Source organism: Corapipo altera, unplaced genomic scaffold (assembly GCF_003945725.1).
Source record: "Corapipo altera isolate COAL_440 unplaced genomic scaffold, ASM394572v1 61411, whole genome shotgun sequence".
NCBI lineage: Eukaryota > Metazoa > Chordata > Aves > Passeriformes > Pipridae > Corapipo > Corapipo altera.
This window is the reverse complement of record NW_020884875.1, coordinates 27,640,399-27,668,133: the sequence shown is the minus strand read 5'-3', so window position 1 is coordinate 27,668,133 and position 27,735 is coordinate 27,640,399. Positions and strand designations below refer to the sequence as shown.

General features: G+C 41.4%; 1 long non-coding RNA gene across 1 annotated transcript; it reads left to right on the top strand.

The window, feature by feature from the left end:
* Positions 1 to 9,863: 9,863 nt before the first annotated feature.
* LOC113943408 lies at positions 9,864 to 13,146 on the top strand. The gene is made up of 4 exons (XR_003526310.1): positions 9,864 to 9,981; positions 10,343 to 10,443; positions 11,073 to 11,214; positions 12,931 to 13,146. It is a non-coding gene; the product is annotated as an uncharacterized LOC113943408 (long non-coding RNA).
* Positions 13,147 to 27,735: the final 14,589 nt, after the last annotated feature.

Genomic DNA, 27,735 nt, shown 5'->3' with positions numbered 1-27,735 from the left:
GTATTGTGGGGTGCATTAGGAAGAGCATTGCCAGCAGGCTGAGGGGGTGATCCTGCCACTCTACTTAGCCCTGGTGAGGCCATGTCTGGAGTGCTGTGTCCAGTTCTGGGCTCCTCTGGACAAGAGAGACACGGAGCTCCTGTGAGAGTCCAGTGGACAAAGATGTTTCAGGGACTGGAGCAACTTTCTTACGAGGAAAGGCTGAGGGAGCTGGGCCTGTTCAGCCACAAAAGAGATGACAGAGAGGGGACCTCATCAGTGTCCATAAGTATATGAAGGGTAGGTGTAAGAGGATGCAGCCAGGCTTTTCTCAGTGGTGTCAACCAACAGGACAAGAGGCAACGGGCAGAAACTGATGCACAGGAAGTTCCACCTGAACATGAGGAAGAACTTCATTACTGTTTGGGTGACTGGGCACTACAACAGAATGCCCAGAGAGGTTGTGGAGTGTTCCTCACTGAGGAAATTCAAAAATTGTACACAATTCTGTGCAATGTGCACTAGGATGGCCCTGATTGAGGAGAGGTTGGACCACATGACCCACTGTAGTCCCTTCCAACCCTACTCATTCTGTAATTCTGTGAAAACCAAAGTCTCAGTCTCAGCTTGAAAACGCTTTGTGCTTTAAGAAAAAGCTCTATTTCAATTAGAAAAGAGAGATTGCAGCCAAAGCTATTGCTAAAAGCTACCATCTGAATGGTAACATATCCAACACAGTATATACCATCTCATTAGCAATGTATATGTTTCCTTGCACAGTGTAGGAATAGTGATTCTCCAACCCTTCTTCATTAGGCAAGCACTGAAGCCACTGCTGACCAGCTGTTTGAGGAGGAACGGAAGTGCTTTAAACAGCATTAAGCAGATAAACACTTTATAACTCCTCATGTGTGACAATATGATTACCTGTTTAAAATTGTATTGAAGTTGTTCCTGTGTTCCAAACCCTCCTACGTTTACAAACCCTCATGGCCTTCTTGTTTTTTATTTTAGGTAGCTGCCAGTTGTCCACCAGACAAGGAGAAGGCTCTTTGCGCTAGGCAATATATAAATTTTTTATAAGCTTACGTAAGAAGTTTATAAATAATTTTTGAAGTTTCTAAATACTCTGACTGCACACTGGCACAGGTTTCCCAGAAAGGTGGTGGAAGCTCCATAATTGGAAATCATCAAAAGCTAACTGGATATGGACCTGGAAACCTGCTGTTTGAGTAGGGAGGTTGGCCTCCAGAGGTCACTTCCAACCTTAACCATTCTGTAATTCTGTGAAAATTTCCAAAAAAACAAATTAGATTTGCCCTTCCTAAGAAGCATACGATACACAGAGGCAGGATAGACATGGAGGCAAAGCAGAAAAAGGGTGAAGGAAGTGGTTCTATTTCCCTCGTATTTACAGATTGTAAATGATGTAATGATTAACTTAGTATTGCTACACACCACTCAAGCACTTCTAACATGTAAACTTGGATTTCTTGAAATGCCATGACAGCAACCAGCCTAACTCTGTTTTTCTGAGCTGGAGATTTTGTTTTCTATCAAAGCAGAAGTTTCACCATCCTACTCACAGTTTTGGTTTCCTAGCCAAATTCATCTCTGCCTATGTGACCAAGAAAATATTTGACCTTACAAGATGCTGGACTCCTTTACCAGCCACTGAAATTGAAACTGAATTCAGTAGTGCTGTGAATGTTAATGAATGGGGTAAGGCTGTTCACTGTCTTTTATAGAATCAGACTCAACAATTAAAAAACCCAACTGTAACACCTTTTCATAGAAAAAATGGAGCTCTATTCCTTAGTAATAATTCTGTTTCCAATGATTTTGAGATCTTAATTTCTCATTCCTCCTAGTGCAATTGTTTTAACTGAATTTGGACCTTAAATAAGTGATTCATGTGTGGTAGTAATTTCTTTTAAAGAGGATGAAGAATAACAAGGAGACCAATAATGGCCAAAGGAATTAGAACTGAAATCTGGAAACCATGGAATGTGGTATTTTGTGTAAACCTGATGAGAACAGATCCTTTAATCAGAAAAAGAGCATGAAGAATTCTGTTGGAAGCAGGCACAAGGCAGTTATGTTTAAAACTATGTTTAAATGCTCCTGAAAGATTTTTCCCTGAGGCAGATTTGAAAAAGAAGAGGAGAGAATGACAAGTGATTCCATATGACTTTTTTTTTTAAATTACTTTTTTTTTCCAAGATCATCTCTTCAATTTCCCTTAATGGAGCTGACCCAACTACTGTTCTGTATTAAGGAACCAGGTCTTCTGCTTGGTCTGTTTTGAATAAATGGCAGAGTGCATCTAAAACACAATTTTTCATTTCTATTTTGTCATATTTATTTGGCCTGTTCCTTTTTTAAATTGATGACTTGGTTAATCTAGAATTAAAAGGACTATGCTGAGCTCTCAGCTCGTGTTGGTTTTAATTAGAATTTTAAAGTGATATTATCCTCCAAGACAAAGTTGATATTTATAGCATTTAAAATACAGTCACGAGCAAGAAAACAATGGTCAAAGAAGCTAGTCTGGATTTTTAAAATGGTTTTACAATATGAAATGCAGTTTCTCTGAAACAACATTGCATCAGCAAGCTGTCTGCTTGTCTGAGATATGACATGTTGATGTTTCACAAAAAGTCAGCCCAAGTGGCTTTGAAATATTCTGTTTTGTTCAAACAACCCCCAAATATTTCTCTCTTATTAATTAAATTAGGATGTATTTCCCACTGTGTCAAGCTGCTGCTTGGGAATACCACTCTTTTCAGCTCCCGTGATGCAGTGTTGTGCTTCCCCTGGCTAACAGCCCACTGTTGTCTGACTGCAGACTGCATGGCTGCAGACTGCATGGCTGCAGTCATGGCTGCATGGTCACGTAAGCTGGCTCACAAGGGCCTTTGGGAAAAACAACTTATTTGGTCAATTATACAACAGGTCTATCTCCGTGAGCATCTGCATGAATTTGTGAGTGTGTGAGGTGAGGAAGTGTCCAAATAAGCACAACATCAGATAATCCATATTTTTGACTTTAGTAAGACTTATGCATTTCTACAGCAACCTATACATTGACACGGACTTGCAGAGGACACTGGAAACAGAGGGGTACTGTATGAACTAATTGTGTCACACTGCCTGTTGCTGATTAGGTAGTGTTGTACTCTTACTGAGTTAATTGCTGTAGTAATTTCAGTGCAGCTTTCTTCAAGAAATGTTGAACGTAAGTTGCTTCCACTAAGGACATTTTCTAGCCTTTTAAAAAAAAGTATTATTTTCTGTAAAATCAAATTTATGCTGACTAGTTTTACCTTAAGTGTCAATTTTCATGCTGGTCAGACGAGCAGCAGAAAGAGATAAACATTTGACTTTCATCACTGTATGATATAAAATCCACACTCTTCCAACATAATACAGTCCTGAATTCCTGTTGTGGCAAAAGAAGTAGAAAATTATTGTAGGTGAGAAATTACTCTACATAAGAAAAAATGGGAAATTACTCTGGATGGCTCTCTGTATAGTAACACAAATATACAGGCTAGTACAGGACATTGGAGGCTTAGTCAAGTTAGAATCTTTCCTTGCTGCTACTTTTGCATGGGATTTCTAAAAGACAGTTGGAAGATGTCCATGGATTTCTCTGAACAGCACAAAAGAGGTGAGTTGCCATCCCTGTATCTAAACACCAACAGTATTTTTTGGTGGTTCAGGCAAGGATGCCCAGGCATCTGCTGTGATGGGCTGACATCATAAGAAAGAATAAGATGGAAAACTCTGTGGGTTCAGATAAGGACAGGGAGATCACTTACCAAGTACAACCACATGCAAACCAGACGACTTTGGGAAAATTAATTTATTTCCAATTGAAAGTAGAGCATAATGGTGAGAAACAAAGACAAAAACTAAACCAGTTTCCCCTCCACCCCCACATGCTCAGCTTCACTTCTTCCCTCCTGACTCTTCTGCGTCCTCCCCTCAGTGCAGAAAGATAAGGAATATGGTTTTATGGTTCTGATGATTCTTCCTTCTTGCACTGTTGCCCTTCTCCAGCATAGGATACAGTCCTCCATTAATTTCTCCAACATGGGTCTTTTCTGTGGACTGCGGTTTTTCAAGAACTGCTCCAGTGGGGTCACTCACATGGGGTACTGGTTTTTGCTCAGTCATTTAGGCTTGGGCATGGAGGTGCTTCAGAGGCACCGCTGCTAAGAGTGAGGCCTTCTCCAGGTGAGTGGTGGGTGTGTGCACAGAGGGTCTGGCTCGGGCCTTTGACATGGCCTGGCTCTTGGGAGATAAGCATCACACACCAAGAGAGTCACCACTGCCCTCCTTTAGATAAGCATCACACACGAAGAGACTTGCTCCTGGGCCTCCACAGAGCTAACAGTTTGTGGGCTATGGCCTCCTCCTCTCACCTTTAATCTTCATTCTCCTGGCAAGAGGCTGCTACAGTAGCAATGTTTTAAGGCAATTAAAAAATCGGACCCCTCACAGATGTTGATCCAACACGTGGCCCTGCCCAGGACCATTTGAAAGAGTCACACCATGTGCCCAAGAGTATCGTCCAAACACATCTTGAACTCAGACACGCTTAACGGTGTGACCACTTCCCTGAGAAGCTTGTTCCAGTGCCCAACCACCCTCTGGGTGAAGAAGCTTTTCCTAATATCTAACTCAAACCTCCTCTGGCACAATTTCAGGCCATTCCCCCAGGTCCTGTCACTGGTCACCACAGAGAAGAGAACAGTGCCTGCCTCTCCTCTTGCCCTCACAAGGAAGTTGTAGACTGCAATGAGGTCTCCCCTCAGTCTCCTCTTCTCCAGGCTGAATAGACCAAGCAACCTCAGCTGCTCCTCATACAGTTTCCCCTCAAGGCCCTCCACCATCTTTGTTGCCCTCCTTTAGACACTCTCTAAGAGCTTAATATCTTTCTTCTATTGCAGTGCCCAAAACCGCACACAATATTCAAGGTGAGGCTGCACCAGAGCAGAGCAGAGTGGGACAATCCCCTCCCTCAACCAGCTGGTGATGCTTTGCCTGATGCCCCCCAGGACACGGCTGGCCCTCCTGGCTGCCAGGGCACTCCTGACTCATATTCAACTTGTCATCGACCAGGACCCCCAGGTGCCTTTCCATGGCACTGCTTTCCAGCATCTCATTCCCCAGTCTGTAGATACATCCTGGGTTGCCCCATCCCAGGTGCAGAATCCAGCATTTCTTGTTGAAGTTCATCTGGTTGGTGATTGTCCAGTCCTCTCATTTGTTGAGGTCTCTCTGCAGGACCTCCCTGCCTTTGACGGAGTCAGCAGCTCTTCCCAGTTTTGTGTCATCTGCAAACCTGCTTAGCACCCTTTCCAGTCCTGTGTCTGTGGTCGCATCCGGAGGGTAGTGGTCAATGGCTTAATGGATGGAGATCAGTGACAAATGGGGTCCCTTAGGGGCCCATGTTGGGACCAGTGCTATTTAATATCTTAATCACTGACATAGATAGTGGGATCGAGTGCACCCTCAGCAAACTTGCAGATGACACCAAGAGGAGCGGCACAGTTGACCCTCCTGAGAGATGGCATGCCCTCCAGAGGGACCTGGACAAGCTCAAAAAGTGGGCTCATGGGAATCTCTTGAGATTTATCACAGCCAAGTGCTACACCTGGGTTGGGGCAATCCTAGAAATAAATACAGACTGGGAGAAGAACTTACTGAGAGAAGCCCTGAAGAGAAGGACTTGAGGGTGAACAAAAATTCAGACATGACCTGACAATGTGCACTTGCAGCCCAGAAAGCCAATCGTGTCCTGAGCTGCATCAAAAGAGGAGTGGCCAGCAGGTAGAGTGATTCTGCCCCTCTAATCCACTCTGATGAGATTGACCTGGAGTGCTGTGTCCAGCTCTGGGATCCCCAGCACAGGAAAGACACGTACCTGTTGGAGTTGGTCTAGAGCAGAGCCACCAAGATGAGTAGAGGGATGGAGCATCTCTCCTATGAAGACAGACTGAGAGAGCTGGGGGTGTTCAGCCTAGGGAAGAGAAGGCTTCAGGAAGACATCATTGCAGCCTGTCAGTACTTGAAAACGGCCTACAAGAAAGATGGGGACAAACCTTTTAGCAGGACTTGTGATAGGACAAGGGCTAATGGTTTTAAACTGAAAAAGGGTCAATTTAGATCAGATATAATTTTTTTTTTTATGATAAGGGTAGCAAAACATTGGCACAGGTTGCTCAGAGAGGTGGTGGGTGCCCCATCTGTGGAAACATTCAAGGTCAGGTTGGTTGTGGCTCTGAGCAACCTGATATAGTTAAAGATGTCCCTGTTCATTAGACTAGATGATCCCTGAAGATCCATTCCAACACAAAGTATTCTATGATTCTATGATTTATTTATCTACCTGTACATACATGCAGACAGTGCATTGGTAAAATCAAGGGTGTATTAAATCAGGTTACGTTCAGTTAATGTGTTTTCTTGATAAAATTTCATAGTAAATCAAAGAGGCTAGATGCATTGAGATCATATCTATGGATGCCAGAAGGCATCAAGAAGATTGAGGGCAGCTGGATTATATTACTGAATCCTACTTAACACTTCTAAAAGACGGGAGAGCATCAACACTCTTAGTAAGGAAAACACTGGGCAGTGAGGGATGACTTCTTCTCTTGGCTTACTCAGTTGCTATCTCTGGTGAATTTAGGCTATGCCATTTACTTTACTGTGTTTATCACTCTCTTGATTTCCCATCTGTTTGTGTTTCTTTTTTAACACTTATTTCAATCATTGTTTGGGTTATGTTGCAGACTGAACTTCAGAACATAAAAAATTATTTGTAAGGAATGGGCAGTATTACATTTCTAAAAAAGTGTATTTAATAATTCCCAATATCTACAAGTTCACAGCTGTTCATGTTCACATGCTGTTTTAGAAGGTAGCTGCCATGAATTAGCTAGCACTAAGCAGAAGTTCACTTTGCCATTATACAAAACTGTAGGTTACCTTTTATTACGGGAGATTAAATTCAAGTCTATGTGGGTGAAACCTATCTCAGTAGCCTCATCTATCTTTTGGACTCCTGTAATAGAACACAAGATACACAGAGAGCTTTAGTGTCTCCATTACCAGAAGTCAAATAATGACCATTTAGAGGGATTCTATCATATTACAGGAAAACACCCCATGGTAACTTGAACCGCTACAGTCATTAAAACAAAATTCCTTGAAATATTAGTCCATTTTTATTGTTTATGTGTTGACTTAACTGAGATTAGAAGGTCATACTGTCCAGATTGCTTTTCACTTCTGTCTTAGTGAAAGATGAATAGTTTAATTTTCTCACTAATATTTTCAGTTGCATAACCCGGTGGAACAGCAGCAGGCTGTCCAACGCTCTCCTTAGCACTACCTCAATGTCATATTAATTTCCTGGTCATTTCCTGGTGACCACTTACTATGTCACTTAACTCTCTTGTCTTTTCAGTTTCTCAGGCATAGTTGTTTCTAAATGCTGGATGCTCATAACTTCTTTGCTAAATGGAGGGTGATAGCGGATCTTTCCCATCCCCCAATTACAGCAGTGATACCAGGAATGCTAGGATATGTTCAGGGACTGTCATTTCATCTGTAAATACCTTCTGGAGGTCAGACAGTTCAAAGTCCACTGGGATAAAGGAAAAGAGCTTGGATTGCTAATGTGTTGTAGTGAAAAAGCATTTTTTTGTATCTATCTGAGGCATTTCTCTAGTGCTTCTTTCAGCTGTGTACAATATATATGTCACAGACAAACTGCATGTATTAATATCACAAAAGCATGGCTTATAGTTATAGGCATAAAGCACAGACATGACTGTAGAGACTTAATTCCTGATATAAATAACATGCACTAGAGCGTTTTACTAAAGACATGTTAATTTCTTAGCAATACCAATGCTCTTGAAGTTATGACCACTGCAGAAAATGTAAGATAAAAAGCCTGCCATATGTCTTGTCATTGCCCAGAATATAACAAAGCCTTTTCATTTTCCCCTTCTTTTAATCTTTTGTATGCTAGTGTTTTCCTCAGAGCTTGCTAGACTCTTTGGTCAAATACCAGTTTTACTGGCACATACTACTACAACTGCTGATGGGGCTACCCACAGAGACCACACCAAATGTTCGGGGTTAAAAAGGCTTTTTGTGTGTGTAAAAACGCATTGCATATTTCAAGATAGCTCTTCTTCTGCATGCGTCTTAGATGGGAAAGGATGAGTTAACAAGAACAGCTGAAAAGTGAAAGAATGAAATACAAACCCATCTTTTCTCATCTAGAAAAACGTTTGCAAGAAAGAAGAGGTTTATTTCCAGGCTGAAATGACGTTCACACCGTGTTTGCTTGGAAACATCTTGCTCTTTCAATGGCATGCTTTGGTTGGTAAACAACCATTAAAATTCTGAGCAGATCTGCAAAGCTTGCAGGAAAACCTCTCAAAACAGCTGCAGCCTCCTTTCAACAGATGGGAATTAATAATAGCCTTTGTTCTCCAGGTTCTTCCATTTTTACCCACAAAATGGGTGAAAGCTGCTTTTCCTACACCACTGGTGCCCACAGGAGCATGACCCCTCCTGTAGTGTGAGCTGTGGGTTGAGGATGAGCAGAGGAGGGTGTACGTGGCACCAGCCTCTGTCTTTCCCCTCCTGCTTGCTGGCCCCTGCAGATAACAGTGTGGAGTCCAGCTCATACAGTGAGATGTGGACCTGCTTTCACCCCTTACCTCCCTCTCATCTCTCCTTTAGGTGCATTGAGGATGCTTTTGGTGTCTGCTATATCTCCAGAAGATGTGCATTCAGGACTGAGGGTACAGTTTGGTGCATGGCCAAAGTACCAGTAGGTTTGAGGACTTTCAGCAAAGGACAATAGTGCATCACCAGCATGGATGATAGGCTCATCCCTGCTGGCTAAGAGAAGCTGTCAAGTGGTGTGAGGCATTCCTGAGCCCTGGGAATGGAGTCAAGCCCTGGCCTCTGTAGGTGCCTGCATTGATGAGGGGTGAGGGCCTGCATCAGCAGGTGACTCTTGCTGAGCCCCTCTTTATTGACCCAGAATGTATTGTTTTGACTGCCAGAGCTACAAATTTCTGCTAAAATGTCTGGCCAGGTCCTTTACCCTATGCTTGATAACTTTGCACTGAACTTTTGCCTCTCCTAATGGAAGAATTTCCAAGTATGTCTCTTGCTTTCCCAAAGACCCAGAGGCTGAGCTGGGTCAACATTTCTGTCACCTGGAATCACCCCCATCCCCACTGCCTCCCTCCTGCCAAGCATCTCTGTGCCCTGGACTTTTGTCTTCACACTCCCCATGAACTGGGACCCGACTGTTGTAGAAGCCACCAGCCCCCCTGTGATGCCTCAAGACAGCACTGCCCCCTGAGACCACAGGGCACTGAAAACAAGAGGGAAGCATGTGACATGCAGAGACAAAATGTTCTTGGCTCCCCAAGTTGATGAGAACCTGCCAAAAATCCCTTGGAGATCACAAGAGTGCTGCAAAATCTTCCCGTTCAATGGCACTTTCCCACCCTCCCTGTACGGGAGGATAAACAAGCACTGCTCGGCACAGGCTGGGGGCGAGGTGAGGCCTCGAGGGTCTCCTGCCGGCGGGGCGGGGGGCAGAGCGAAGGGGGGGGGTAGTGTCCCTCACCGGCAGTCGCCGCAGTCGCCGCAGTCCCCACAAGTCCGCAGCAACAGCCTGCGGCTTCCGCGTACCCCGCGGCTCCGCAGCCCCTGCAGCCCCGCAATCCCCCCGCCCCGCAACCCGAAGCCCCGCCGTGCTCTCCCCGCTCCCCATTAGAGGGCGCTCCGCCGCCGCCTTTATGCGGGGCGGTGGCTCCAGGGCGTCCCGGGCAGCCGCCGATCCCAGATCTTGCTGCCATGCGAACGCCTTGGCCGCAGTAGCAGTGCCACGCGCGGCCTGTGCCGCGTCGCTTAACGGGGTCAGCGAAGTTCTCTGTTACGACTTGTTAGGTGCGTTAAATGTTGTTAATTTGCTTCTGCTGCTATGTTTAATTTCTGTTTAGGAACCTGAAAGTTAGTGCTTCAATATTGTGATTACCCCTTCCCTCTGTTTTAAAATACAGAACGAACAAATCTTTCTTGCTGATTAGTAGAATCTGCAGAACACATCCGTGAACGACAAGCTTTCTGTAGTGTAAGCTGCTGAGGTCTGCTGAATGTCTTTCATACTGCCATTTGATTCAAGAGGGGGAAGGCATTTCTCAATCCTTTTTAATTTCAGTAATTTCCTTGCATTGTTTGGAATTGTTTAGGCTTTTTAATTTTTTATGTACGTGTTGATGACGTGTGCCTCAAAATCTTTTTACTCCAGCTATTGTCAGATGCCCAACTGTACAAGGATGTGAGGTTCTAACTAATTCAGATGGCAGTACTGGAATTGTTGCGGAGAAACAAGAAGAGACTTTCTGCATGGTAAAATCTCAAAGAGACTGAATTTTCTTTTCTCATTCTCTTTGGCTATGACTGTTCTGATATTATGCTATTTCTTCATACCAAAAAAAAAAAGTCATGGGTTATGAAAATTACGGCCACATGTATCTGCTCTTTTTTTTTTCTTTCATAGTGAGATGAAAGCAGTAAGGATGCTTATGCTGTTTGATGATAAGTTGATTGAACTGTCAACTTAAGGACAATAGGAAGCATTTTGATGCAGCAGTGTGACATCTCTTAACATCTAGCATTATATGTGTATTGTGGACTAGCTAGGGATGTATCCTGTATTATACTTAGTAGGGAGCACCTCCACTTTCCGTTACTAGTGTATGATTTTTGCAATCAGCTAAGGAAATAGCCTACAATGTTAGACTTGCAGTATTTTGGGAATGCAAACAGTTCTCAGATAAAACTGATTTTGCTTATTGTCTCATGGCCACCAAAGCTGTTGCCCAGACAAGTCCCAGTTGTCCTCTAGATGTGAAAGTCTCCAAGGGATCAGCAGGGGGGCAGTAAGCAATTCAGACTGATCACCATCAGCGACCATCTACTGCTGCCGCTCTTTTCTGATGACTCATATAATAGCCTTGTTTGGTTCCATTTTATAGAAAGAACAAACATTGCCTCAGTGGAAGAAAAAGGGAACAGAAGCAAACTGAAAATGTTTGTACTTTCTAAAGGAAGAAAAAGTCAAGATGTTGTCTTTCAAGGATGACTGTTCTTCGGGTACATTGGTTGGGATGCAATCAGGTACTGTGTCTGAAGTGCACTCAAGATAAATTTAATATAAGTTCATATTAGGCTTCCACTTCTTTTCAAATTCGTAAACATTTAGAGTTTAGACACATCACTTAGCTATCTGAGTCATAAGTTAGTAGAAATCAAAGAAATAAATCCCCCATCCTTGCAAATTCCATCACAAGATGCACTGAAAGTATGCATATGGTTTCCTTGTAATCAATTTGTTAAAAGGAAAAATATATATGGAAATGCAAAGAGAAGCTTGTATTCTCCCAAGCAGGAAGAATATTAGTTAACTGCGATACATATTCCTATTAATTTAATTGAGACTGGTTAAGTAAACATACTCATAGAATGCTTGCAGTACAGGACACATGTACAATATATAGCTTTTCGGGGACTTATAACTGTGAAAGGTGTTGCAAAACATCTGCTTTGCTTTACTGGAAAAGTCTGTTCACATTTCAGGGAAAAGTCCCAGAAGAAATGGTGAAAGAAGGAAAAAGTGTATTTTTTTGTATTTTCTGTTCTGCCTTAAAATTAAAGCAAAAAGTAAAACATATGACAAAAGTTTCACTAGAAAGAATTTTGTCATAAAATGGAAAGTCTGATGGTTCAGGATCAAGAATAATAAAATCAAATAACCCAAACCAGTGAATAGTAGCTGAGTAATACAGGAATCCATGTATATAGAGTAATTAGGCAACTGATGATTTCAGAGAAAAGAGAAAAGCAAAGTGGATTGCCTCCATCAGGACAAATAGAAAGGATTGTAACAGTAAGGTGAGGAAATAGTAGTACTTAGTACTTGGTAGAAAGTCCATCTCTTAATAAACTGGCATGAAATTTTAACAGAGACTTAGTATGGTTGAAACACTGAACTTGCTTTGCGTTCATCTGAACAAAAATAATACACAAAGTGGATGGGGAAAAAAAGAAGCTGTAAATGCACAAGGAATAACCTAGGAAAAAAAAAAGGAATGGGAACAAAAATATTGAAAATCTAGATGCATATGGGTCAGCTGGATGACACACATCCAGAGGTGTTAAAGATGCTGTTTCCTGAATAATTTTCTGTCACTTACAACTATTAGAAAACAGTGGGCAACTGTAGAAGTGCTGAAAGATGGAAGGAAAGGAAATACCACACTCCATTTCTAAAACAGAAGGCAAACAAATTCTAGCAATTCTATCTGGGTATATGGGACACAGCTCTCCCCAAAAGGTAGAGCCTGTAGGAGCATCCCCTTCCCTTCTTTATCCTCTGTCTGTCTCAGCTCAAGGAAGCACCTCAGCTCCTCAAGACCAAGTTTACCTTAAATTATCCATAAGCTTAAGTGTAAGTGCTTATTTGGATCTGCACCCCTGAAAAGAAAATAATTTCTGAATTCTCAGATTTTTGGCAATGGAAAATGAAAATGCAGATACACAGGAGATGCTAGAGAAAGAGATGAATGGGATATAAATACTATTTTGCTTGATATTAAACATCCGGGATTAGCACAGCAAAATGCAGATGATCTGAAACGAATAGAGTGAAAATATGTTGGTGCAGCGTATCACAGTTTCAGGAGTAAAGCCAAAAATCTGCAGGATTAAAAAAAACCAACCCAAAATAACCCTATTCCTCAGGCAAGATGGTATTGATTTTGTCTTTTGTGTGCTGAATAAACTGGGGAGGTACAAAAGAAATAATGAGATTCATTTGCTATTTTTAATATGCAGCAATGAATTTTAGTCCCTAAAGTGCCTCAGCGGGTGAAGATGTGATTGTGGAATAAAGAGAGCCATGGAAATTCAAAATGATGAACAGCTCAACAAAAACTTACAATCTACTGGCATTATGAAGAATATCAGAATATTATTAATTGTGGTAATTTTTTCCCTGTTTCAAGAGAGCTCTTCTCTTTTGGGAATGTAAATATACTTGCTGCAGCTTTATTAAAGTGTTTTCATAAACTAAGTTTCATTAAAGAAAAGATCTGCAGCATTTCATCATGCCTCTAATGTCTGACTTGGACAGATCAGCTCCTTGATCTAAGCTACTGATACTTGTGTAGCCCTGATTCAGGGAAGCATTTATATTCAGAAGCAGCCCTTAGTATCAAACACAGACACAAGTGATTTTCTAAATGGGAAAGGCCTCAAAGACATATTTAAATTCTTGCTTGGCTCAGGGGTTGCTTGCTGTCTTTTGTGGTGCTGTGAAACAGAAACAAAAGTGATGATTACTGAGGTATGAGCTGTGAACTGCAGCAGTTCCAGTTGGAGAAGCCCTGCTCTCTGAGCTTCTGACTTAATAATACTTAATATTATAATAATACTTAAGTATCTGTGACCCTGCTTTTACTAGGTTTGTTTCTTTTTCTTCCTTGAGAACCTAACAGTGCATAAAAACCCCAAATCCAACCAAAACCAAACAAATAACTCACACCAAAACCAAGGGCAGACATACAAATTTTGAGTTCAGCTGTTGAGTAGAAAGGAGTATCTCCAGGTCTGTCCTGGGAGAAATTATATCTTGTGGGAATAACACTGTTTCATGTGAGGAGTCTTTCATTCAGCAGTGCTTTACTCCCATAGAATAACTCAGGTGATGTCTGCAGAGCAAGATTTACCATCCTGGAAATCCAAAATTCCCTTTTTTCATCGCAGGCCAGGGTGAGGCAGGGAGGGTCTCTCTGGTGGTTCAGGCTGCAGGGTACATAGGAGCACCCCAAGGAAGGGGGGTTTGGCCTACTTTAGAACATGGGGAAGTACAGGGACACCCAGATGTGGGGCATGAAGCTACCCCATTGCTGAAGGCCTGCAGGGGAGGGATGCAGGGCCAAGTAGTGCAGTGAAGTGGGAGCACTTCTGCTTCTGCCTCTCCATTTTCCCTTGTCTTGTCATCTCCTCTTCTCCTCAAAGTGTTTCTCCCTCAGCCCCCACAGAGTCACAGGAAACCTCACCCACTCTACTTATTTTTGCCTGTTGGCATGTGGGCAGGTATACCTGCCCTGTGTGCCTTAGCTCAGCACTGCATCATGGAGCAAGCACTTTTGTTCAGAGTTCTTTTTAAAGCTATTAAAATTAAAAAAAAGAAAGAAAGAAAAAAACAGAAAAAAGAAGAACAAAAAAAAACATGCACCCTAAGCCTGAATAAGCAGCATTTCTATCATCTGTTGTCATGACACACAGCTGACGTGGGAACACGGCAGTAAGGCTTGACTGCTATATGGGTTTAATTTTGGTACAGAAATTTGCTAGAAGAAGCTTTCAAAAATATCTCTGGGTGGGAGGAAAACAGGTGGGTGCTGGTTATGTGTATGAAGCAGGAGGAAATAGTTGTCAATCTTACCTAACCATTACTCTGCGTCCATCAGCCCTTTGGTACCCTCACGACTTAACGGGGGAAGTAAATGGTACTGTCTCTTGGTGCTCCTCTCTCCTTTTACTTCTTGAGAAGATGCTGGTGAGCCATAGAGTGCAGGAAAACTTAGCATGGGGTGACTGAATAGAACCATGGTTGTCTTGGTCAGAACAACTCGCCCTCCCTGTGTGGTTTCAGTAAAGATGTCTATACGGGATGGCAGTCGTTCATTGGAGCCAAATGCCACTGAAATCCACTCAGTAGAGGCTTCTGTGCCAGTAGCATCTAAAATGACAGCTGACATTGGAGACAAGTGGTGAGTAGTGTATGGTCTGTAGGGACTCCTAGGCTAACCTAATTTCTGTGGTTGTCCATGTAGGTGGGTATGTGGACTCAATTCAGCCTATTGTTCAGGTGGTCCATTCAGCCCTGTGTACCTATGCGACATACATACTTTTGTTTCAAAAGTGTCTTTTCTGTCCCTCTTAATGTACCTAGGTAAGTCAGACCTAGTCTCATTTTTAGACACTCCTGAGCTATCACAGCTTCCACTGGATATGAAAGAGTGCAGGTGTTCAGAATTATTCCCTAAAAATCACTATGCTAACCTATTTGAAGTTCATTTTCTTTTACTGCAATTACTTGCTATTAGTACATTTCTCATCTGTTAGTCATCTTGACTAATGACTTTACTCATCTGTACTAGTTTACTCACCCATTTCAATACTTTCCTAGATCACAGGAACATTTTGTGACTTAATTAGTCAGTCAGAAGCTCAGAGGTCTTTGAATGAAAAGTGTTATGTCTTACAGGAGCAAAATACTACGATTACATGACTGAAAACCATAATTTAGTATAGGGACTTTTTTTCTCCTCTATGGATGTTTGGACATCCATGATGACTATGATAACTATGATAACTAGATAACCATAGTGGCAAAACTGGAACCCCCAACAGTGAGAAGTTTGAAAGAGGACATCCAGTGTTGCAAATTTGTAGTGTGTACTGAGATGGAGGCAGAAGAAGAAAAGGAAGAGCTTGTTTGGAGAGGTGGTGCACTGGAACAGAAGGACATGTAAGTCTGTGTGAGGAGAGTAATTCAGAGTGCCTCTTGTGGAGTAAAGCTTGCATCTAATGTAGTCATAAAGCCAAGGGAACCTATAGCATTTTACTTTGTCACATTTTCATTGTGTTTCAACTCATTCTGAAAATCTGGCTTTTCCCATACCCGTGCCTCTGTTTCCCCAATGTGTGAAATTGTCTCTTTAGGGGTCCTGAAGGAGAAACCTTGGTAAGTGGAAAATTTGATAGCAATATATCCTTTGCATCTTAGCTTTTTGGTTTTGGTCCTGTCTCTTTTACTCCTTTGATTCTCCTGCTGCTTTCAGTTTCCAGCCTCTACACTGAATATCCCATAATGTGCTCAATAAAATTGAATAGTTTCCACTTAGAATTCTAAAAATGGCTTGCCATTTCCAGAAAGTGACAGTATCAATATTATGTTCAGTCTCTTATGCAAATTGCCACCCTGTTACTACTTACCAAATCATCTCATATTTCTCTGAAATCAGGCTCCACATTCTTTCACTCAGATGCTCTGGAACTCCTGACCTTCCTATTGGAGGTGTGCAAACCATTGGCATTCACCTTGGTGCTGTCCAGAGTGGATCTTATAATCATATAAGTTTATATGAGTGGTATGAACAGTCATCCACTGGGGAACTGCTCTTGCTGTCCTCCCCTTTGCACATTAAGAGAAAAAAAGAGAACCAATATAGTTTGTCTGAATTCTTGTCATATTTTTTTTTCTTTTCTGTCTTTTTTTTTTTGTGCCCTTTATTTTCCTGTCTAAATTCTAGAGAACTGGGAAAAAAATCAGTACTGAGTTTGTCATTGGGGAAATGCAGCCATCTGGGAAAAGTGTAAGCTCTGGCTGTAGGGGTGATCTAGCTTCCCATGCTAAACAAAGACACTGATTTTCCCTTTCTCCTAGTTATTGCACTTAACATAATTTTTTCAAGCCACCTTGAAAAAACAGCCTGGAATAGCATTCTTCCTATATAAACAACTCTATCTTTAGTAGAAATATGGCTTTCCTTTACGTGAGTAGCAGCCATGTGCTCTCAGTCAGAATACCCTAAATGAGAAAGGACTCAATTACATTCTTAAGAAGCACATTTTCTTTGTAGACTGTCTGCTCCAAACTGAAGACAAAATGACTGAAGATAGCAGATGTCTCAGAGATATAAATGCTCGCCAACCCTGAATCAAAGTCCCATCATAGTTGAATACCCTGCTGTATAGAGACAATATTGACTGTCTTTGTGTTTGTTTGGTTTTTGCGTAGGGGGTTGAAAATGCTAGTGAGGTTTAAACACCTCTTTAGAGTCATTACAAGATATTGTGCAAATACAGTTATTTTTCCCTGGTAAGCAGGCATGAAATGCACATTTGCTTATCAGAATGGAACAGTTCCAGGGGAGGCCTTGATGTCTGTCAGGTGAATCATCTAATCTCCAGATTTAATGTACTGAACTGGGTAAATAAGTAACTTTTTGGAGATGTCTAAATATACATTTCCCTGAGAGCTTTTCCAGTCTCTAGGGTAATGTGCTGGTTTAAAGGTAAACCAGCAGGAGAAATGAATAACTCAAAAGAGATTATAAATTAGTAAAATAATTTAGTTACAATTTAGTAAAAATAATACAATAAATACAATTATACAGAGAAACAATTGGTTTTAACCCACAAACCCCAGATGTATAACCCTGCACCCTGGGGCATGAACAGAGTGGTGTTTGTTGGCCCCTGTGCTGAGCCCCATGTGGTCCCCCTGAGTCCAAAGTAAGAGGAAAGGAAGTCCTGTTGGTGAGAGTGCTGGTTGCAGTCTGGTCAAGGGTGGTGATTGCAGTCTGGTCAAGAGTGGTGGTTGCAGTCTGGTCGAGGTTCTGGTCCTCCTCTGGATCTGACGAGTAGGCCCAGAAGTCCCAAGAGTCCAAGGTTATATGCACTCAAGTTCAAGTGGAGATGCCCAGTACCTCCCCCAGGGCGGGGAGTTCCACAATGGGTGATTGCGAGTCGTGAGATATTTTTGGAATCCTTGGTGGCCCATTAGCAGACATGACCCCTAGGCTGGGCGTGGAGGTGCTAATGACTCCCTGGAGGGGAGTCATCACACCTGAGTCACTGGTGTGAGAATAGGAACATCCTCCTATCTATAGGCTTCCTAACATCCAGCTTATAGCCTGAGGGGTCAGGTGTGCTCTGAGCAGCTGCTGCAAATAGTCTATTGTTAACAGTTCCTGGGAAATGACATAGAGGGTGTAGAATACAGAGTTTGGCTTACACCCACACAGTGATGAACTGGTCCCGGCTGCTCTAACTAGGGGAAGTAAATAAATCATTCTTATATGACGATTGCTATTTTGTTTAAAAGGTATGATCACCTGAATAAATAATTGTGATATAACCACGTGGTGAACACACTAAACATACTTATTTCCAACATTCTTCCTTGTAAAGATGCTTATTGCCAAGCTGCATCAGCCATTTAAGATTTAATAATCTATCATAAGGTATTTTCCCCACCTACTTAGGAAAAAAAGAAAAGAAACAAACTTTACAGTCAACAAAACAGTCATACCTCTTAGGAGTGTTTAGGTTATAATATAACCTGACAAAAATAATGAAATAAAATGCAAAATCAACTCTGTATCCTTAATTCACCTCTTTGTGCTTTTCCTTGTTATCATGCAGAAGAACACAGCCATTTTTGCTGTGAATCTTTGTGACACTAAGCTTCCCAGCTGCATTTTCAATATGACTTATTCTGGCTGTTAGATGCCTCCAGAACTGTTACGATAAGTCATCTAGTCCATCTCTGCCAAAGTGCAATTAATCCCTACTGGGCATTTGCAAGGGCTTATCCCACCTGTGTAAATGCCCTGTGTAAGCTGGCTTTCTCTTTATCTTTGCTTTATTATTGCATTATTTTTCTCCCTAGGAATATGTTAAAAAGATAGATTTAATCAGGATCTTTCCTCCGATTTCATTAATTTTGTACTAAAAAGGATGTTTGGTATTTCCCTGCAGCTGCCTGACATCCTTTGCTGTATTTACCTTTCTGTCCCAAAAGCTAGCATCTGGAAGCATCTCTTCTCTGACTCTCTGGAGCAGGGCAAGAAGTACTGCCCAGCCTTTGACCTCAGTTTTGGGATGAGTCCTTTACCTCCACTTTCCCCTTGCAGGGCTGTTGTGTTTTGCCACTTGCTTGGGAGTATCGTGTCCTTAGTTTATCTACCTGGCTGGGCTACTTCAGTTCCCAGCACCAACAGGCTTAGTGTTAAAATCCAGCCAAGGTTTATTCTGAAAGTGGTTTGAGGTCCGATACTGTCCATCTCTTTCTGCCTTTGTTTACAGCTGCTACCTCAAAGATCTTGACTGAATTTAAAAACCCTTGTGATGACTTGAGCTGAAAGCACGTGCCTAGGGTCCTTTTTTTCTCTGAAAAAACATTCAGGCTATTTTGCATTTGGAATCTTTTCCCACAGCAGGGCATCTAAAGACCCCAAACAACTTTTGCCATGGTGCCTCATCAGCCCCAGCAGCCTTGTCCCTTCCTGACCCGGGTTCTTCTCTGGGAAGCACACACGACATAACTTGGTTGTGATTGGTGCTGGTAGCGTCTTCACAACTGGCTGCTACAATGGTTTACAGGTTCTGAGAGAGGCACAGATGCTCAGAAAAGACCGTGTATGGCAGAATCACATACGGCCATATCAGAGCAAGCTTAAGAGAAATTTCCTGCCTTGCCCATTTTGGCATGTAACCACTTGTCCAGGCCACTTCTTTCTCAATTAAGCAAGCAAATTTTCACCTTGCTCTCTATATTCTCAGTGATTTTTCTCTCCTAAATTTAATTTTTGCTAAATTGGCGTGGGAGAATAGAAGGAAGAAGCAGTGAAGGTATTTTCAGAACTTTTATTTTCATTGATGTCTAATATGTAAATTATGAAGAACACTAGTGGAAATATATTCATTAAAAGTAGGTAGCAGTATGACTTGGTACAACCAACTATCAAGAAACAGATGATAGCATACCACTGTAGAGTCCACTCTGTTGTTATGAAGCTGGGAATAAAATGTAATATTTAGGAACAGCCTTTAACATTTCCTTTATTTTATTTCCCTAACCTTTAACTGTGATGTGAAACTGAGCCATGAAGGAACTGCTTATTAGCCTTGCTAAGGGTATTGTTCATGGCAATTCTGAACAACTTTGCTGTCATCCAGAGGACTGAACCTGGCAGAGGCTGATTTTGGAGGTTGTGATGAAACAGAATCAAGCTGCAGTTCTTTAATGTTACTTAAGTCTGAAAACAAGTATCTGGAGCTCAGATTCTCAATTGTTTCATATTTATAGAGAATTTTGCTTGGATATCTTGATTTTACTGATAGTACAAATATTTAAATGCTAAGCACAAACACTTATATTGCTAATAATAATATAATGACAAAAGGAGAATAAAAGAACTGATCTATCTGTCCTTATTTAGACAACTGAACATGTTTTTTTCTGTTTATTATCTTACATCTTTTAGTGCTGAACAGACAAGAGTAATTCATAAGCATTTGCTTAATTATTTACTTTTTTAGAGCACAGTAGCCTCCCCATTCTGCATGTGCGTAAACTAAAAACAGAGGCAGTGCCTATTTGTCTAGGATTCAGATAACTGAAGCAGGAGCCAGGCTGCTTTCTCTGACACAGGTGTAGAGCAGAACAAAATTAATTTCAGCAAGCCAGTGCCAAAGAGCACCACAGGTGGGAATATCACCGTTTTCCAGCCACTTCTGGTTACACTTGCTTTGTGATCTGGACCTAGTCTGTGCAGGGACAGGACCTGCAGGAAAGTTAATAAATTTCTCCTTTAAATGTGTTGGTTAAATTGCATTACCTCACTCAGGTGACTTTTTTTTTATTTAATTTAAAGTAGGCTTTAATTCTGTTTCTTTTAATCCACTTTGCAATGTAATATGGTTTACCTGATCCAGTTTAAACCCACACCTCGAATTAGCTCAGTTTACCTTTCCTCAGCATCCCCTCATAGGCAGGACCTAATTTTGTCTTCTAAGTCTTGAATCTGTATTCCCCACATAGGCAGGTCTTTATTTTGTCTTTTAAGTCTTGAAGCCGTATTCTACCCTCTCTTCTCAGTGCCGATGGGAGATTTTTGCGCTTTGCAGATCGCTACATTCCCTGCCATCACACAGTTAATATAACCAGCTGTTAAAAAGGTCTGTGATATTAGCAGCTTTTGTCTATACAGAGTTACTTAAAAACATGGTGATTAAAAACAATGTGTGAAGGAACAGGCAGAGAGAATAATTCACAGGGTAACAATTATGAAATTGTGGAGTAATTATAGCCTGCAAAACTCAAAAAACCAACCTGTGGGACTTGTGGCAATTTCATTAAGGTGAGGGACTGAAAAGAGAGTGTGAATATGGGCTTTTAAAAATTGTTTTCTTGGCACAGGGATGTGGAGGATCTGGGTTTGCACTTGGTGGCAGTGCTGTCCTGCCCTGCCAGCAGCCCCGGTGGCCTGGGCTGCGCTGCTGCCTGCAGAAGACATGGAGAGAGAATGATGGCTCTCCACCACCAGGGGCTAATAACCCGCCTAATATTGTTTTACTAATTAATTTTAAATATTGTTCCTCTGTTCTGACAGAGCTCTGATGTTTTAGAGCTTTGACTGCTGTCTGAAGGACTCTCTAAAAAGAAAAAGATGAAAGGAGCTGGTGGAAGTGGGTGAAAATGTTTGTAGTTATTATAGTAAGTCATCTCTGTTATTCAGAGTCCCTTGAGAGTAATGATAGATGGTAGAAGGGCAATGGATGGGATATCTTAGGACCATACTTGGTATTTAATTTCTGCCTGGCACAGCACTGCCCCTCATGGCCCTGTTTTTTCCTACCCTTCTTTCCCTTCTTTCTGCTTCCTTTTCTTTGTCCTCCCCTTTCTTTCCCTTTCCCTTCTTTCCAAGTAGGCTGTACTCCTGCTGGGGAAATGCCGTGCCGTTCCCACTCTTATCTTTGACATATTGAAAGCAAGGAAACACCTCAGCCTAACAGCAAACACCCATTGCCAAGACATTTATTGATTCTCCCTTCAGTGCTCCAAAAGAACAGGACAACTGCTGCTGAAGGTTAGGTTCATTGCAAGGTTAGCTGTCAATGACAGCATCAGAAACCACAGGTTGCTCTCAGAATGAAGCTCTGGTCCTTATGAGACTCACCAAAATTATGAAGATGAGTGTACCAGACCTGAGCTGTTGCCTCTCCTTCAACAAAACACGCATAGCACTGTAGGTGTTGAAGGGGAAATAAAGTGTCCTTCAAATGACCTGTGCAATGGGAATCTTGCATTTAGATAGTGTCCTGTGCTAGTAACAGGTGAGAGTCCTCTAGCACCTCTTCAGGATGAACTCAGTGATGGCCTTGCAGCATATGGTGACACAGACCTACTCATCCTTCTTATCTACTGAAATAAATGAGAATGAATGTGGTGTGGTCAAGTCTCGCAATTTTATTATGAATTTCATAGCATCATATGTTTTTCTCAGTGCTTCAGTCTTCATTCACATGACATGTAGAGAAGCTCATCTCTGTTCTTTCAAAGGGAATGTGTGGCTTTTCCACTTTGTGTGGAACAGATTGAAAATGTGAAAAACAGAGGCTTTGATTGCAGGAAACAAACTTCTACCTTTTGTCTAGGAAAATGCAAGGCACTTTAGTCTTGTGATTTTTGCAGGCCTCAGAGACCACTGGTCAAGATTAGTGGAGTTGTCTCTGTTTCAGCTGCACAGACACATTTTTAGCATAACGAAGTAAGATGTGCGAGACTCTGGAGCTGCTCCCTCAAGGTATACTGGTTGTAATGTGCTCTGGTGGAAAGAACTCTGTAATCAGAGAATAATAATATTGGCACTAAAAAAGAAAAGGTGGGTCAAATCTGACCATGTGTAAGTACAAGATGGAAATAGGACACTTGGTAAAAATAAGAGTGGAGAGAATCTGGAAGTTCCTTGTAAAAGCAGCAAGAGAGGGAAATGGTTTTTAAATGCACTTGTTCCCCAGAAGAAGGTGAGGTTCACCAGACCAGGCACAGTGACACGAGACAGATCTATATCTACTCATAATTGGGAGACTGATTATGCACGATGCAAGTTCATGCTCCATTCTAGGTGCAGAGGTTAAATATTCGATGCTCAAATGGTCCAAAAGCACACAAATCATCTCCTTACCATGGCACACAGTGAAAGATGAGGCTGGTGTGGTTTCTGTGGCTGCCTGGTACAGTTCATGCAGCAGCAAACATTGTTTAGGGATATATCTATCGACAGAAATGAGCTTTATTGCTTTTACAGTTCAGTGGAGCTCCTGATCAGCCCAATCTCAGTAACGAGCAAAGGCTGTGAAATAACTTGTGTCCTCTATTAGAGACAAACAAGCAAGAACACCACCACTTAAGGAAGCAATATAAATAATGAATGAGTAGAGAAATATGGTCCTTTCTGACAGAAATGATGCTGGTTTTAATTTGTGTTTATGGCACCTAAAGTAATGGGCACATGAAATATGCATGGAGAGAGAGAGAGAAACGGGAAAAAAAATCCCCGCAGAACTCAACCACAATGCCCTGGATCCCAACCAAAACTTGCAATTGGAAAAATGTAATGAGACAAAAAGAAAGCTTCTGTAGGAAGAGAAAATAACAAACACTGGAAAAATACAGGGCATGTCTTTCTCTGCTGCCAGCTACACTACTAGGAAATCAAAATACTTTTTAGGAAATGAGCTCAAAGTGTAAGATTGCCTAGTGAGACAGCCTTTATCATTTGGTATAATGAAGTCAAATCTTCATGGGGGGAAAGATAGTGTTTCAGTGCTGCTTGTGTACAGAAAGTCCTTGTTTAAAATATCTGAATCCCTCTTTCAGGACTCATTCAAGGTGGCTTTCTTCTAAATATAAGAATAATATGCCATGAGTTGGATTAAAATAAGGATGGGTTCATCATCTTGAATCTTTCTCTGGAAAACTAGGTTAAGTTTAGTGAAGTTTTTTCCTGAAAAACATTTTAGAAATTTGTAAAGTAAGGACTAAAATGATTTTAGCTTTCATAGCTGAAATTACTTCTTCCTGGACTTTTCAAAACTTAAAAGATCTACAGAAGTGTTAATGTGTCTGAATATGATGAGTAGGGCTGTAAACTGTACATTTTTTTTCAATTGAGCTGCTGAACAATAATGTCCCAAGCCTGCAATCAATCAGACTGATTAGAGGATGGTTTTTTTCCTAGAACAATAGTGCCAATATTTTTGTCTGAGCTTGGCCATAGAATGTGATTGCCCGAAGTAGCACATATGATTTTCATCCCAGGAAACAACACACTTTTCAGCAGTGCTTGAAGTGGAATGGGATTATGTACTTGAATTTAAAAAGTGGATTTTTCTAAATTAATTTTTCCACTAAAGTGAAATGGAAGCATAAATTTCAGAACAGGACTTCTACATATCGTAACAAGACTCTTGTACTTTCTCTTCAACAATTGCCTAAAGCCACAGGGCTAGAACACCCCTGCATATATGTGACCTATCTATCAAAATTGCATCTCCAAAGACTGTCTTATCCATCAAGATGTTATAGTTATGGATCATGGAAAGGCTGTACTGAAAATGGTTGGTTGCAAAGGAAGTGAAATTCTCTGGGTAGGTGAAAGGTTATAATAAAGAGAGAAAGAAAAAAAGCTCCATAACAAGAAGAAAGAGACAAAACTTGCTAAGGGTAAGGATAACAAGAGAGTACATGTCCTGATTATCAAGTGTCCACCACTGAGATGGTAGAAGAAGTCAGAGGGCAATTTCTGTCCAACATGACTTTGGCACAAACAGTTCTTCAGGATCATGACATTAGCAGGCATGTGGGCAGAAGATGAAGAAGGAGAGTGCTTGCAGTTCCCTTTCAGACCACTGGTTCAGTGAGCTAATGAAATGACCCTACTGCTTGAGAGTTCAAGAAAGTAGTCAAGTTGTGGGATTGCCCTAGCAGTACTTATCTGAATTAATGTGACATCTAAGTCAGAAGGGTGCTGTGATTTTCAGTGCCCAGCTTACAGGGTGTAGAGGGTCTTTGTATAAATCCTAGGTATGTTTGCTTCTTCCTTGGTTGAAAGATTTTGTCCATGCAGAATGGAAAAGCATCAGGAGTCAAGAGTGAGCAGAGTTGTATTGGACACAAGAGAGTGCAGGTGGGCGATGAGTGCAAGCCCAAGCTTACCTGGTAGTTTTGGCTGTTTCAGGGCTCTGGTGACTATACTGACAGGTGAAAGTGGAAGAGTTCCTTTGTGTTTTGTTATGTGACCCTAAAAACATATTTGCATCTATCAGTTTTTTTTTCTCAAAGAGGTACTTTAAGTACTCATGAACTATTGTGTCATTTTTGTTTCAGTACATCCCATCTGAATCTGCTGAGAAGTCTGGCCACTCAAAACCTGCATTTTCAAAGAATTTGCTGAAAGATGAAACAAAAAAAGGAAAAAGGTCCATCTCTAATGACAAAAGCATTTGTTTGCAAGAATTTCTTACAAATGGCACAAGAATTTCCTGTTAATGTCTTTGGGTCAGATCCTTACATGATACACATTAGATTTTATCTCTATATAACTCAGTCTTTCTCTTTTATTGATGTTTCAGAGATTCTCTTTGAAGTGCCTCCATTTGCACAAAAAATGGACTGAGGCTATAGCCATGCCAAAATGTATCAACAGGATATAGGCTTGGATCTTGAGCTGGTGGAAGTCAGTGTATCTCCATGATTTAAACGGTTTATATAGGCATTAGCTGGCATGAAACACATATGAATTTCAGCAAGGACAAAGGAAGAGCTCAGCATTCCTGTGCAAGGACTCCCAGACAGAGATTTCTCATTCTCACCTGTTTCTTTTTTTAAAACAGTCCTCAAAATCCATTTGGTGACATTCAGCAAGTCCTGGACGACAAGCATTCTATCAGAAAAGCCTCAGCAAGCCTGACATTTACTGAGTAGGTAAGGAGGGCTGTGAGGAAGAGCCCTTGCCAGGGCATAAAGATGGGAAGCATAAGCGGGAAAAACTGTTCTTTACTCACATGCTGACTTTTGACTATGGATTTCATACTCAAAGGCCTTTTGAGCAGAAGTGCAATATAAATGAAAAAATCCCAAACTACTGGTAGAAATTTTATGTGCCTGTTAGTTGTTCTTCAGAAGGATCTCTGTACAATGAGCATGGATCAGACCTTACTACGGGAGATATATGCCTTATGTGATAAGGCAGGCATTACCATGGACCTACAGGTCTAGGCCCTGTCCTCCCCCTCTCCTCCCCTCCACACTCACAGTAAGTTGGTTCTGACCCATATCAATAATTCAGTGAGATTTGGATCCAGTGTCACAACTGTGTTTCAGCTTAATACTTTTCAGACAGAGCAAAGAAGTAAATAGACACCACAGCCCCAGTTGTATCGTGCACAACTCTAAAATAAGCAGATCTTTCTTCGATAAATCACTTAAATTATTTGAATTTTGGCCATGAAACTGAGTCTTTGTGGAAGAAATTACTTTTTCTTTGCAGTGTGGAGACAGAATTTCCTAGAACATGGGCAGGGCAAGAGCTAAAATCCCTGATGATGTTATTAAGGACATTGTTAGGAAATATAATTCTTTATAGTTCTTTGGAGGAAGGATTTTCTTGCCACAGAGACTGTACTATTTCAACAGCTATTTTAATAAAAGCACATCCAAATGTATCTGTTTGGCCAGTTTTCTTTCCTCTTTTATGGAGCAGGAAGTTTGAGAATATATGGTTTTTGAAAAGTCTGTGTGGAAATTTGACTAAAAGGACTTACTTTGAAGTAATGGCATTCTTATATTTTATCATACTGAAGTAATGAATTGAAACACAAAGTTTCACTTCCATATGTTGATTCAACACAATTTGCTTCTCAAACATTTCTTCTACCATCACAAAAATCAGAACATCAGTAGCATCAGAAAATACCGGCACTGTCCCTCAAAATACAAAATGTCTGTGTGATCCCATTATCACTGGGAAAATGATCTAGTGAAAAGTATTAGCCATTGTCAGAGTTCTTAAAAAAATTTTCCCACTGACTTTAACTCTTTATTACTTGCCAGGAGAGGAAATTTTACCTTTTTTTTTTTTTTTTAAGCGCAAAATCTTGCATCACAGTTCTTGCTCCAGTTATGTGCAGAGAAAATTGAAAATGTAAAATCATCCAAAGTCTGCTGAGGTTCTGGAGTTTACTGGGGAAGGCTGACCTTTTGCATATGGGATGCATGTATCACACAGAAATTTCACATCGGCACCAAATTCAGCGCTGATATTTTTCAGTTCAACTGCTGATTGGCCATAAGCTACACTAAACCTGCCAAATTCATTTCCCAAACAGGCCCAAGTGACTGGCCCTGACTCCGTGCAACTGCAAGGATGTGAGTTGTACACACTGCCAATTTCATCATGCCTTCTCCCTAGAAACTTGCTTGACATTAGGCAGCTTACGACTATCAAATATTTATCCTGTTGTCAGAAGACAAAGCAAGGGCTAATTGATGTTTTATCTAGCAGAGCCCAACAGTGTAGGCTCTTTGATAAACAATGAGAGAGTTTCCTCAACACTTCAAGGAATGGAGCTTCTCAGCCCAGTGTCTTCTTATTTATCAAAAGCCCCATTCATCTACATTGTCATGCCATGAGAAGATATTTGCCTACAGATTGGAAAGAGAGGAACACCATACAGGAGAGCCACCCTCACTGGCCAGGCCGTGCAGGTCTGGCAATGGCCAGTTCTGAGCACAGGCACCAGAGGTGATGTAGCCAGCCGCTGAAGCCACAACAGAAGGGGAAGGAACACTGTTAGGACTCAAAATGTTTTGAGCTAAGGTAGAAAGCCACCACAACCTCTGGAGAAAGGATGCTAACAGCAGCTCTGGCTGAGGGCTGGGAAGAAAAGAGTGTTTTCTGTGATTGTCATGGTGCGATGGTACTTTTGATCCAGGACAAGTCAGAGGTCACATAGGAAATAAACAGAACCCCCCCCCAAAACCCAATAAAACCCCCA